The 12552-nt window shown below is 38.5% G+C and overlaps 1 long non-coding RNA gene across 3 annotated transcripts in view; it reads left to right on the forward strand.

The window, feature by feature from the left end:
- The window catches only part of LOC128087271 (uncharacterized), a 75396-nt gene that overhangs the window by 36531 nt on the left and 26313 nt on the right, over nucleotides 1-12552 (forward strand). Inside the window, exons 3-4 of one of the 3 annotated variants that reach the window (XR_008209753.1) lie at nucleotides 4826-4862; nucleotides 11071-11351. The exons of 1 other annotated variant lie outside the window; for it this stretch is intronic. This is a non-coding gene — a long non-coding RNA (uncharacterized LOC128087271). The remainder of the gene's footprint in view (nucleotides 1-4825; nucleotides 4863-11070; nucleotides 11352-12552) is intronic. One more of the 3 variants, XR_008209759.1, reaches the window with a different exon arrangement.

A 12552-nucleotide genomic window follows, 5' to 3' on the forward strand; every position in this document is an offset into this window, starting at 1 on the left:
GTCATTTGCCCATTGGTGCATGGTCAATGTGACATTTTTTCCCCTTCCTTTTCTGCTATTACTTGTACAATGCTGATTTCCTCTCCTATTCTGTGTTAAAAACCTCCTCCTGTGGTGAGCACATTCCCCGCTCTCCTGGGTTCAGTGAAGTGCGTCAGCTCTGGGCAGCCCCTGGAAGCTCCCAGCATCAGCCAGAGCTCAGCAGCCTAATGAAGGCAGGGACAGGATGGAATTAAAAGTGCATCTGCACAAAGCCAACCAGTCCCCAGCAGGCTCCTGTTGGCTGCCCATGCACTGGCCTCCGACTGAGCAGCACATGTAAGCGGGGTAACAAATGATGGAGAGAGGAGTATGTGTGTGCAAAGAGTTCACCGTGTGCTGAAGTCATTTGTTCACTCAAGTTTCAAAGGCCTCCTCTGTCATCTGCAGCATTAAGGGTAGGATTATTGATTTAACGGAGCAGTTCCACTATGCAAAGAAGTGGAAAAAATCCACTTCAGCCTTGGCCTGAGGAGGAAAGCCAGGAGCAGCATTACATATTTCTTGTTGCATGTGCCGTGTGCGCTTGCAAGGATAGGGATCGCTGCTCTTTGCTCTGAGAAATGCTAGTGTCAATCCTGGCATGCTCCTCAACCAGTGCAGAGCCAGCAATTGCAGCAGAGCTCTATGTACCCGCAGCCAGTTCCAGCACAGCCTGCACTCACCAGCCATCAGAGATCCAGTGCCAGCATCGGGACAGCAGAGCACGTTTGGGTTTCACACTGAATTCCAGGTTTTGCTTAAGTGTCTTTAAAGAGGTCCCCTGTAGGTTATAAGAGGGAGAAGGGCTGGTTGATTGGATGTGATGCTGCTGCGCTATGGGGAGAGCATGTACTAATTTCATAGGAGGGAGATACTTGGAAAGCAATGGCACTGAGAGAGACCTAATGGATGTTAAATTAGATATGAACTTTCCATCTGCTAAAATGGCAAAAAGCCTCATGCAAATATGGGATGCATTTACAGACAATTCATGTCACAGTCCAAAAAAAAGGAAACTTTCCTTCTTTAAATGGCAAAGTACCAACAATGGCATAATACCTAGAATCCTACGGTCAGTACTTGACATTACTGTGTCCAAAGATTTCAGAGAAAATTAAAACAAATTAACAAAGGCTGGAGAATAGTTCTATAGAAAGTGTTAAATGGCTGTGTGTATGTAGGAGGATGCAGTCAGTTCACAAACCAGCCCCATACCATGGTCCAAAGTGATGCCTGTACAACTCAGGCTGTCTCGTCTCATGTGAACTGGACCCAGCAAAACAAATACATATCCAATCCCAAGGCCAAATGAATCCACTGTTAGGAGTCCCCTCCACAAAACTTAGCAGGAATAGAGCTGGTTGAAAAAGGAAGGCTTTTCAGCAGAGAATATTGAGAAAATAGAGCAACTTTTTAAAGTGTTTCCAAGAAACTGTTCCATTCTCTTTGTATAGAACTGGAATCCAGAGATTTGCTCTGAAGATAGAGTGCTGAATTCATTGACCACAAATATCCTAAATGTGCAACTTTAATTACAACTTTCCAAAACAAAAAGAAGTGCCTAAAAATTCCAGGAAAATAATCTATTCTTTTCTCTTTTATCACTTTTAAACAGAACCCACATCTCAATTTCTTTCTACTGTATGTAGTGCTGTGCTGCAGGGAGTCTAAAATGCTCAACTACACTTTGTCACGAATCCTGGCTTCACTTGACCTAAGGGATTAATTAGTGTGGGCGTTTTTTAAATATAAACCAGTATTAGCATTATCACTGAATCATAGAATGGCTTGGGTTGGAAGGGACCCTTAAGACCAACTCTCTGCTATATTCAGGAGCACCTCCCTCTAGGCCAGGTTGCTCACAGCCCCATCCAGCCTGGCCTTGAACACCCCTGGGGAGGGGCATCCACAGCCTCTGGACACCTTGTGCCAGTGTCTCACCACCCTCACAGCAAAGAATTTCTTCCTAATATCTAGTCTAAGTCTACTCCCCTCTAGTTTAAAGCCATTTTTCCTCATCTTATAACAGATATGTGCTGTTATAAAAAGTCCCTCCCTAACTTTCCCTGTAAGCCCCCTTCAGGTATTGGATATAGGTAGTAATTAGTCTTGTATTTCTGGAAGGATTATGTGACCTTGGCCTCTTTCCTTCAGTCTATCCCTTTGACAATGAAAAGTGACAGAGGGCTATTTCCATCACTGTATATCCCAGCTAAGAGAATTGTACTAGAAACACAAAATAAATGCCTCTCTGATGTTATTTTGTACTTAAAGAAAACTTATGAAGCATAGGCAAATAAAGTGCAAAAGGTGGTTTTGAGGCAAGAACAGTCAACTTCAAACTATTTCTGCGTTTAGTATTTCCCGCCAAAATTAAAAGGCTATGACGTGCATTCTGATGACAGTTAGACTTGACCTACTAATTATGGAAGTTATCACAGGATATGTTGCTCTCTAATAGGAAATAATAAATAACTGTATCAATGCAAAACTGTTTCCTGTACTGTTAATTGCACAAGAGGAACTCTTTCCAGTTAAAGGAAATGATCTATTCAAAGAGCATTAACATTCAAAGAGTCTGGCTTAATTGATAACATGATTAACTGAATAGGATCAGGAAAGGAAGTCCTTTTACCTTGGAGAGGTGGGGAAAAAGGCTGTAGAGGTGCTTCTGAGGTGGTGTTCTCAGACTACAGACAACAAAACTTAATGAGCAGGATTTCCTCAGTGACTTAGCAGCGGTCTTCCTGTACAAATGGTGGATTTTCTGACATGGGAGTATGGATAAAGATAAAAATGTACAAAAACTTCATGAATGGGAATCACTGTGGAACTAGTATGCAGTATCTGTAAAATCCATGAGTAGAATAAGTTTATATTATATATATATAAGTTTATATTATAATATTTTGAGATAATTTAGAGAAGAATACCCTTCGGATCGAAATTAGTCATGGATGAAAATATACACAGTTGTTGGTATAGCAAAGAACAGAAATTGGCGTAACTTTTTCTGCTCCAACAAAACTTCCAGAGGCTTGGAGTAACTAAGCTGTCAAATTCCCCGGGGCTGTAGAGTGTGGAAGGAAATGGCCAAGAAGATCTGCCAAGGAATGAATCCATCACTATTGCCCATTCCCCATACTCCCTGTTCTCACATCACAAGTCATTGGAGAATGGCTTGCTGTACATTTTATTTCAGCCAGTTCCCATGTGAGGGGATAAAATGATCTGGTTTTCCAGTGATGCTTCCAGGTTTTTGGGGGAGTTGTACTGAAATCAGGATATTGTCCTGCAGAGTTTGGGAAGGAGGCTGGAAGGAAGAGAATAAAGGATAAGCTCCCGCCAACCAAAAATGTGGGGCCCCAACTCGTTATTTCCTATGTTTCTTTCTTCATTGTTCATCCAATCTATCATCCCACTGTGTCATCCTGTGACACGTTTCACATCCCATCCCTTCCAGATCTAAACTTTTTTTCACCCTTCTTCTATTACTTTCTCTCCTGTCCTTCTTCCAGCAAATAGCCACCCTAGATGGGCTGAGCATATGCACTCACACTGCATGTCCTTAGAAAGTCTTGCAGAGTTGGCTTCCAAACTCTGATCTCCCTCCCAGCTCAGAACTGATGTTGAAAGACTTGCATAAGTACATACCCTGTGTCTGTTCCCCTGTTCATCCCAGTGTAAATTAGGGAAAGTTCTACTAACATCAGCTATGTTACTCTGGTAGAAAATGAAACGGGTGGCTGGAGAATCAGATCTATCCACTTTATCCTTTCCAAATTAAATGATGTAATTTGTTTGCTTTCTTAAAATGAAGTGGTCTTTCAAAGGTGTTTTTTTTCCACTGGATATCACATTAGCTTTCCATTAATAATAACAATAGTTACACGAGCAGAATAATTAAAGCACAAAGTCTCCTTAGGTTTCTATTATTGCTCTCAGCATTCAGTGATGAAAGAAATTGAATAGCAGGAAAATAACCCAAAATATACTTCACAAAGATTGATTCAAGTTGCTGCTAGGAAGATACTGCACCGTATGGAAAATGTAACTGAGTAGCTGACAATTTTGTTTACTTTAAACAAGGGTAGGTAAGATCTGATAATGCATGGGATCATTTTGGCACATAGTACAGCTCTCCCAGACCTATTGCATTATGCCTATCATCGAGTTAGTTCATCTAAAAGCACAACGTGGAACACCCTGACCCTTCTTATCCCTGTTAATCACTTTTAAGTAAATAATACCCCTTTGGAGAATAGTGATTCATATTCTGCAAACAAAGATACAGTCAAGCTGTGAACTGGTCTTCCTGCAATGACAGGTAAAGTCAGGGAGCAAAGATAAGGAAGGATTTTGTCAGACTATTATCATTACTTCACTTTTAATTGCCTATAAAAGTTTTTTAAAGCAGCAGGACTGCATCGAAGAACACAGTCCTTTCTGTTTTCTTTCAAGCCAGCTTCAAAACAGCTGTTCTGTTTCTCTCCCATCATCACCTATTTAAGATAAGGGATCCTTAGGAGCCATTTCCTCTGTGAGCAGCTAAGAAAGGTTGTATATCTCTAAAACGTCCCATGCTATTTCCTTTAGATAAATAAAAAATCACTACAATTCCTTGTTTCCTGAAGCATTGTTATAGCCCTGGTCACACAGGGCAAAAGCTGAGCAAGAGGTTGAGGACCTTGCAGTTCATGCATTTACATTTCCACTTCACTTTCTGCTTTTCTTTACCAAGATACAACCCTGCTTGATATTCATGCACCCCTATTTCATTCTAGCCTGCAATGGGTGGATCCAGACTTTTGCTGAACTGCTCCTCAGATGGTTTTGGAGAGGTGGGTAAAAAACGGTTCTGATTTTTCACTGGAATAAGAAGCTGAGGCATGTTCCTTACTGTCTCATTAATCTAGAGTTGTCTAGAGTTGTGGAAATCACTCATGGACCCAAGAATGTTGCTTGTCCACACTACACCAAAAAGTTGTGAGCTATGTTAGTCAAGATGTTATGCAGTGTGTGGCTAACTGGAGACAAAACCTCGGATCAGGACAGCAGTATTTGAACACCATGCTTCCAGGGCTTGTGACTCTTGTTTCTTCGTAATGCCAGCTTGCAAGCCTCTATGCCTTGCTCCTCATTACTGCATACACGTGCCCTCAGCTGTATACAGAGGCTGAAAGCTCTCTGTGAGGGCATATAAGATTAACATTTTGCTGCTACTGTGGCTTCTAGCAGTGCCTGTTCACAATGTGGATAAAAAGCCAAGATTCCTATCCACAAAATGTTTGAGACATTTATCCAAGTTGCTCAGAAACTGGAGTTCACTTTGTTCACGGAATGATGATGTGTGAGAGATAGGTATTTTTCAATGGACAAGTCAGGAAGCTCCATTTTATAAGTTAATAAGTTAATAAGACAGATACATTAAATGATTAATTTCTCAATCCATTTAAAGAAAACACTTTAACACATTATGATGTGACCAGTGGCAGAATATGCTTTGTCATGTTATTCATGAGATCCTGTGAGAAAAGTCTGTGCTGGAGCAGATCTGGTGGTGGATCTGATTTTGCTTTGACTCACTCTCCCACATTTTGCTGAGGCTGTAGAAGAAAGTGGTGTGATATTTGACTTACCATCAGAATAATTAGGTTCAATACAATGAGATATCTAACTTGTTTAGTGGGTTTATTCCACCATTTTCCTAAATATCACTGCCAGTTTTTGTCAGAGATTATGTCTAACTAGTCTGCTTGGCAGAGAACAAGAGGTCAAATGCTCATCTGGTGTAAATCAACGGTACCTCACTGATATCCATAAAGCAGTAGAGCTACCCTGGTTTACACCAGCTATCTGGGTTCAAGGTTTGTGTTGAACCATGTAAAGTTTTTTGAGGCATTTCCAGTTGCCTCGAACACATTTATGTTCAACACCTCAGTCAGAGAGCACTGATAATCTGTAGAAGTTGACCTTGAATGCTTTTTTTACTGAGAAACTGATGTAGGGTGAGAGTGTGCCTTTTGTAAGGTCTGGGAAACATATGCAAGCTGCTTTGGCAGAGATCCAGTTCTTTTGTAACTATCTAATCCTGAATGAAAATCTTCTCTGTAAGATACATTCCTCTTCTGTGAAAGTCTTCTGCAGATGCTCATATTCCCTTCTTTTTTTTTTTTAAAAAAAATCTCTTTATTTGTCCTGATATCCCTAGAACAGCCCCACAAGGTTCTCTAATTAAAAAAGAAATAACTATTTAAAAGCTTTCATCTTGCTACTTTATTTTATGTACTTTAAGCATTTTTCAAGTTTGCATGAAGCTTGAAACAATTTTGTCAGTTGTAGTATAGAGGGGAAAAAAAAAACCAGAAGAACCAAAATCTTGTTTTTCCTGAATGAAAAACTTTATTCACCAGTAAAGATTTCTGATAGTCCTTAGAAATAGAAGTTCAGCATGACTCTATATCCCAATGTAGAGAAAAAGTGAGAACTCTAGGAGGACTTCACAACACGACTTTGTCTTGGGCTTTCTGTGAGTTTCCACTAGAAAGCTTCACAACAAACACCCACGTGGCAAATACTTAATTCACAACATAGTGTGAAACTGAATAAATTTCACTTTAATTAGCTTTCTAAATCATGGAATACTGTGTAGTTTTTACTTATTTTTATATAAATAGAAAAGAGCATACTCAGTACTCTGCTGCTTGACACCATTAACTCAAAGAATTTTTTTAATATCTTTGGAACAACTTTACTTGTGTGTTTGTATCTCCTCACAGACAGTCCTCTTCTATCTTTTGGAATTAGAATAAAAAAAAAATCAATACTTTTATAGAGACTTGCAGCATTTCAGTTCCAAAAAGATGTCGTAAATAGTTTAGTGTCTGAGTATGAGCTTAAAAAATAACAAAAGAATATGCTTCTGAAGTTTTTGATCTTACCGTGAGCTTTGAAATTTTCTGTGTGGTGAATTCATTAAAAAGATACAAAATATAAGCTCAAGATCTCAGATTTATTTGGTGCTACAGAAGCCTTCCATTCCAGGAAGAAATATATATCAGCCCAAATAATGCCATGCTTATTGTAATTTCTTGAATACTGCATAGTTAACATTCAAATGAAAAAAATTTTTTTTTAGAGATTTTACTTTCTTTTTTTCCGGTCTTTGTTTATAGCAATCAAGTTATGTAATATATAATTCAGAATTTGCACCAGACACAACCAGTAAAATGTGATGCAAATTAAGGGTGGGCAAACCGATTCAGACACAGGATGAACAAGCCTGAATCTCAAATGAGAATTTACTCTCAGATGCTCAAAATGTGCTTTCAAATTTAGAATGCTTATTCTTTCACTTTCAGTCACTTTTGTGTTTCTTTATTCCGAAACAGCCATCAAGGACAAGAGAACAGATGTCGTAAAGCATGCTTTCTTAGAAGACTCTTCCCATCTGTCTCTTTTCTTAACCAACAACTTTGGTTGCCAGTCTTGCTCCAGTATTCATTTCTCTCTCTCATTTAGTACTTTATTTTTCATTATCCCTGTTTCCATACACTCAGTCCTCCACCTTTGTTAATTTACATCATCTTGATATTCAGGGAGCTGGGAATTATACATATTCCTCTCGTTCTTTGAAAAATTTTGAACACATCTGTCCAACTCTAATCCCAAATGTTTTCTCCTATTTTATTTCACTGAGACCATTAACTGTGGCTCATGAGTGCCTTTTCCTATTTCACAGAGTGTTAAGTGATATTCACAATGTGATATCTACCACACACGTTTCATTTTTTTATTCCATTATCTCCCTAAAGGAAAAATGTAGGGAAAGTACTTTGTTCATTTGTTTGCTTAATATAATGATGTATTTAAAGTGAATGGTATGCTTTTACATTTTAGGAGGTAATAATTTACTTTGTTCTTCAGTTGGAAAATCTGAGCACTTCTGATGCTTGGGGTATTATGTGATATCATACACTATAATGAAGCTTTATCTGTGGTGCTGACCTAAGTGTGCAAAGGAGATAGCACTGGAACTCAAGTCCTGGAAACTCCTGGTGGAACAATTGAGAGCCAGCTTTCAGAATGCTATAAAATCTGATCTGCTGCTATGGTATGATCAAACATACCACGTCTCACACTACTTTCATGTCAGTATTCATCAAGTTACTCCACACAGATTAGTCAACAAGCAATATCTTATTTCTGCCACTTGAGAGCACCTTGTATAAAAATAGACTAGAAATTATCAATGAATGTGATGCCTTATCCCTGGAAGAAAAGAAATATTTAGTACTTGAAGAAATGGTAACTTTCATGAATATTGGTTCAAATGTACAAACATGGATTATCCCAAAATCTGCAAATGCTTAAGAGGATCAATAGTGTCTGTTACGTAAGAGAATCCAAGAAGAAAGGGGACAAATGAAGAGTAGAAAGAATAGAGAGAATAAATAATCTATCTTTCTTGCTCCCATCACCCTGAAAATTTCATGGTGTGAGTGAGGAAGGCAACTGTCTCCTAGACTATATCCAGACCAAATTTTTAAATTTTGCCCACAAAGTCCTGCTTCCTTTTGTCCTAATATTAGGAAGTTTAGTGGTATTGAATGGCACTTGGTATAATAAGTCAATTATTCAACTCTTAAGACATTTTTTACAACTTTCATTTAACAAACTGACTGTATAAAGGAATTATCACAGAAGGTAAAATTTCATGAAACCTTTTGAAAATCTCCCTCCTGTCTTCATTGAGGAGCTCCATAACCAGAATTGAAAAAATGGTTTGAGAATATTTCATTCTCTCTACCTGAAAAGAATCACAGCAAACAAAGATGCATCTCAGTACCAAACTCTCACTAACACAGAGGCAGTGTTCACTCAGTTTAAGTAACATTGTGTGAATATTCAGCATTCATGGAAACAAAACACATGGAGAATATCAAAGCTCAAGTTACCAAACTATTTGCAGCTCAGATTCATGGTGGGTAACTCTATGGGCATTATCTATCTAATTTCTCCTTACATGTACAGAACTGCAGATGCAGTAGTTTTTCCTTTCCAGGAAGAGCTCTTTTCATCTGATTCCAGCTCTGTTGATTGGTGGGCCCCAAAGGGACAGAGCAGAAGTTATACCACATATGAACAGATGAAATGGGTTAACTGCTTCAAAGTAGAGTACTTAGCGTTAGTCAAGTTTGGGGAGGGGGCACATGGGGAAGAACTGTACTTGCAGGCAGTGGGGAGCTTGAAAGCGTTACCTGGGAAATATAAGTTTCTTTGTAGAAAATCAAAATCATCCTTTCTATCCCAAACAGCCAGCGCACACATTCAATGTAGAACAGTCATGTGTTCAGGTGCCCGGGACCAAAGTAATCACTCAGGATCAGAGCTATGTGAAAAACTCTGCCACAAACCTGGCAAAAAAGCACAACTTAACACTTTTGCAATACAGCAAGGCATTTTTTCATCCTTACCTCAAATATTCTGGTAAAAATCAAAGTTATTTTTTCTTCACTAACATTAAGCCCAGGTAAACTGCAAATTCATAATTCAGTAGGAAGGAAGTGGACCCTCATTTGTGAAGAAATTCTGCTGATTTGAAAGGAAGAAGGCTTCAAAACTCATGTGAAATACAAATTCCAAAAATGTTTCAAGTCAGATGCTATATATTATTTAGATAAAAATTCTGTTTAAGAGTTCATCATGTTTAACTTTTGATTTTTAATACAAATAGCAACAAAATTATTTCAGCAGGAGAAATTTTCGACATTGTTGAAAATCTTTATTTTGTTCTTTTCAGAAAAAAAAGTCTAATTCAAGTGTACACTTATTTAGCTTTACATGAAAATGACATTCTTCTCTGAAGATTTATTTTGTCAAAAATTCTTATCAATAACAATTCCCAAAAGATGTATCTGGGTTGTTGTTTTTTTTTTTTCCTAAGAAAAAAGGTAAGATATTTAACCATGCCAGACATAGTTTCTTTATTTCTGGACTACAACAAAGCTCTTTGGCTTCTATATGCTGAGTGATAATTAATTGTATTTAAATTTAGTCTGATCTGCTTAACATATTAGAACTATTTCATTCCTGATCTTCCTTCACAACTGATAAGTGTATTTTTTATCATTAACAATTGTAACATTTAGCCAATTATATTGCTCGTTTTCTCACCACAGTGAGAAAATTATTGCCACTAAATTTATAGGCCTTTTATTAGCAATTATAACACAGTGTATTTCCAGCATATATTATCGTGAGTGTACATGCCTCTTCACAATCATTTCTGCAGAACATGATCCGGAATCATAGAATGGCTTAGGTTGGAGGGGACCTTAAAGATCATTTAGTCCAACCAGCCAGCAGGGCTGCCCCTCACCATCTCAAGCTGTCCAGGTCATCCATCCATCCCTCCAGGGATGGGGCACCCACAAATTCTCTGGGCAATTGTGCCAGTGCTTCACCACTCTGAATAAATAATTTCTTCCTTACATCTAACCTAAATCTCACTTTAAGACATTCCCCCTTGTTCTATCACTATGTCTGTGTAAAAAGTCAGTCTCCCCTCTGTTTATAAGCCCCCTCAAGTACTGCTGCAGTAAGGTCTCCCCTGACCCTTCTCTACTCCAGGCCAAACAAGCCCAGCTCCCTCAGCCTTTCTTCATAGTAGAGGTTCTCCAGCTCTCTGATCATTTTATGGCCCTCCTCAGGACCTGCTCAACTGGTCTACATCTTTCTCCTGCTGGACGACCCAGGCCTGGGTGCAGTATTCCAGATGGGATCTCATGAGGGCAGAACAGAGAGGGACAATCCCCTCTTCTGATGCAGCCAAGGATACTGTTGACCTTTCAGGGTGCAGTGCACACTGCTGGCTTACGTTTAATCCATCAGGACGCCCAAGTCCTTCACTGCAGGGCTGCTCTCAATGAGCTCTTCTCCTAGTCCGTGCTAATATCTGGAATTGCCCCAACCTAAGTACAACACCTTGCACTTGGTCTTGTTAAACCTCATTAGATTCTCACATGCTCATTTTTTGAATGTGCGCAGGTTTCTCCAGACAGCATCCCTCCCTTCTTTTGTGTCAACTGCACTACTCAGCTTGGTGTAATCAGCATATTTTTTGAAGGTACTCTCAATCAATGTCTATGCCATTATTAAAGTTGCTGAAGAGTACTGGTCCCAAGATGAACCCCTGAGGGACACCATTCATGAAGGGCCTGCGCCAGGACACGGAGCCATTGACCACAACTCTCTGGCTGTGGCCATTCAACCAGTGGTTTATCCAATGAACAATCCACCATTCAAATCCATATCCCTGCAATTTAGAGGTAAGAATGTGGTGGTGGACCGTATCAAAGGTCTTGCACAAGTCCAGGTAGATGATACCAGTTTCATTTCCTTTGTCCACTGATGCCATGGCTCTATCATAGAAAGCCACCAGATTTGTGTACCTTAACTACAATTTGAGGTAATATCAATACATTTCTAAGTAACTTATTCTACATTTTAGTCTGATATCATCACTATTTCATCATCATGCAGAACCTGTTACCTTGCATTTGATTAATGCCTGTCATTCATTCTGGCACGAAAAATAAGCCAGATCCCCATTGGTAGTTTGAAAAACTATGTTCTTCACTGTTAAATTTGTTCATTTAGGGATAATGATGTTGTTTATGTTTCTTCAGAATACTTATTTCTCTTTTTCAAATATGGTGTGCTTTTGTTGCCAGAAGATGTCATATAAGCCAAATTCAGTGCTATGTTTTGTGCTTTCCTGTGGAAGCTACACTGATGGCAGTGGTCTCTGAAGGGTTGTTTTTTTTTTTTCATTTTCTTTATATGTTGCGTGTAATTTTTTTTGTTGTTGTTGTGCATTTTCATAAAATTATGCTTTGGAGTGTAATACATGAAAATAAATAGCTGAGCAATGTTTATAAAAAATAAACAAGATAAAAGTCATGTCTTTGAAAAGGGGGAGGAAGTAGAAATTCTGACAAATATTTCATGACTATTTTTTGAGAACAGTTGGTTTAAATTTCCAAATAACTTTTGTTTCAAAGGGACAGTATCAAAACACATGTGAAAAATAAAATTCTAAATAAGGCACAATAAATTATTTCACTGCTTAGGTATTGGATTTCAAAGGGAGAAGAGAGTATGCACAAGGATATTAGAGTGGACTATATTGTATCTTTGGGAATTGCTGTCAAATATTGATGAAAATAGAGAGACTGTCAGAGATCAGATAAAAGAAAGAAATGATTACATTTGGAAGAACAATGTGAAATGTGTGGCCAACAGAGATTTCAAATGTAAGCTAATAGCAATCCACCAAAGAACAAAGCTGGAGGAAGTCCCACATATTCAGTCGCATTTACAGTCAGTTAGCATATGTAGAAATGTTATGGTGCATTTTCCCTCATTTGGAACTCACAAAGTACTCGGTTCAGTAGATTTGACTATGGCAAATAGTTACAGTATATTGCCAGGCATCAGAAAGTTGGAAGAAAAAGTGACAAACACTGT

The sequence above is a fragment of the Tympanuchus pallidicinctus genome, unplaced genomic scaffold, assembly GCF_026119805.1.
Source record: "Tympanuchus pallidicinctus isolate F22 unplaced genomic scaffold, pur_lepc_1.0 scaffold1, whole genome shotgun sequence".
In the NCBI taxonomy this organism is placed as follows: Eukaryota; Metazoa; Chordata; class Aves; order Galliformes; family Phasianidae; genus Tympanuchus; species Tympanuchus pallidicinctus.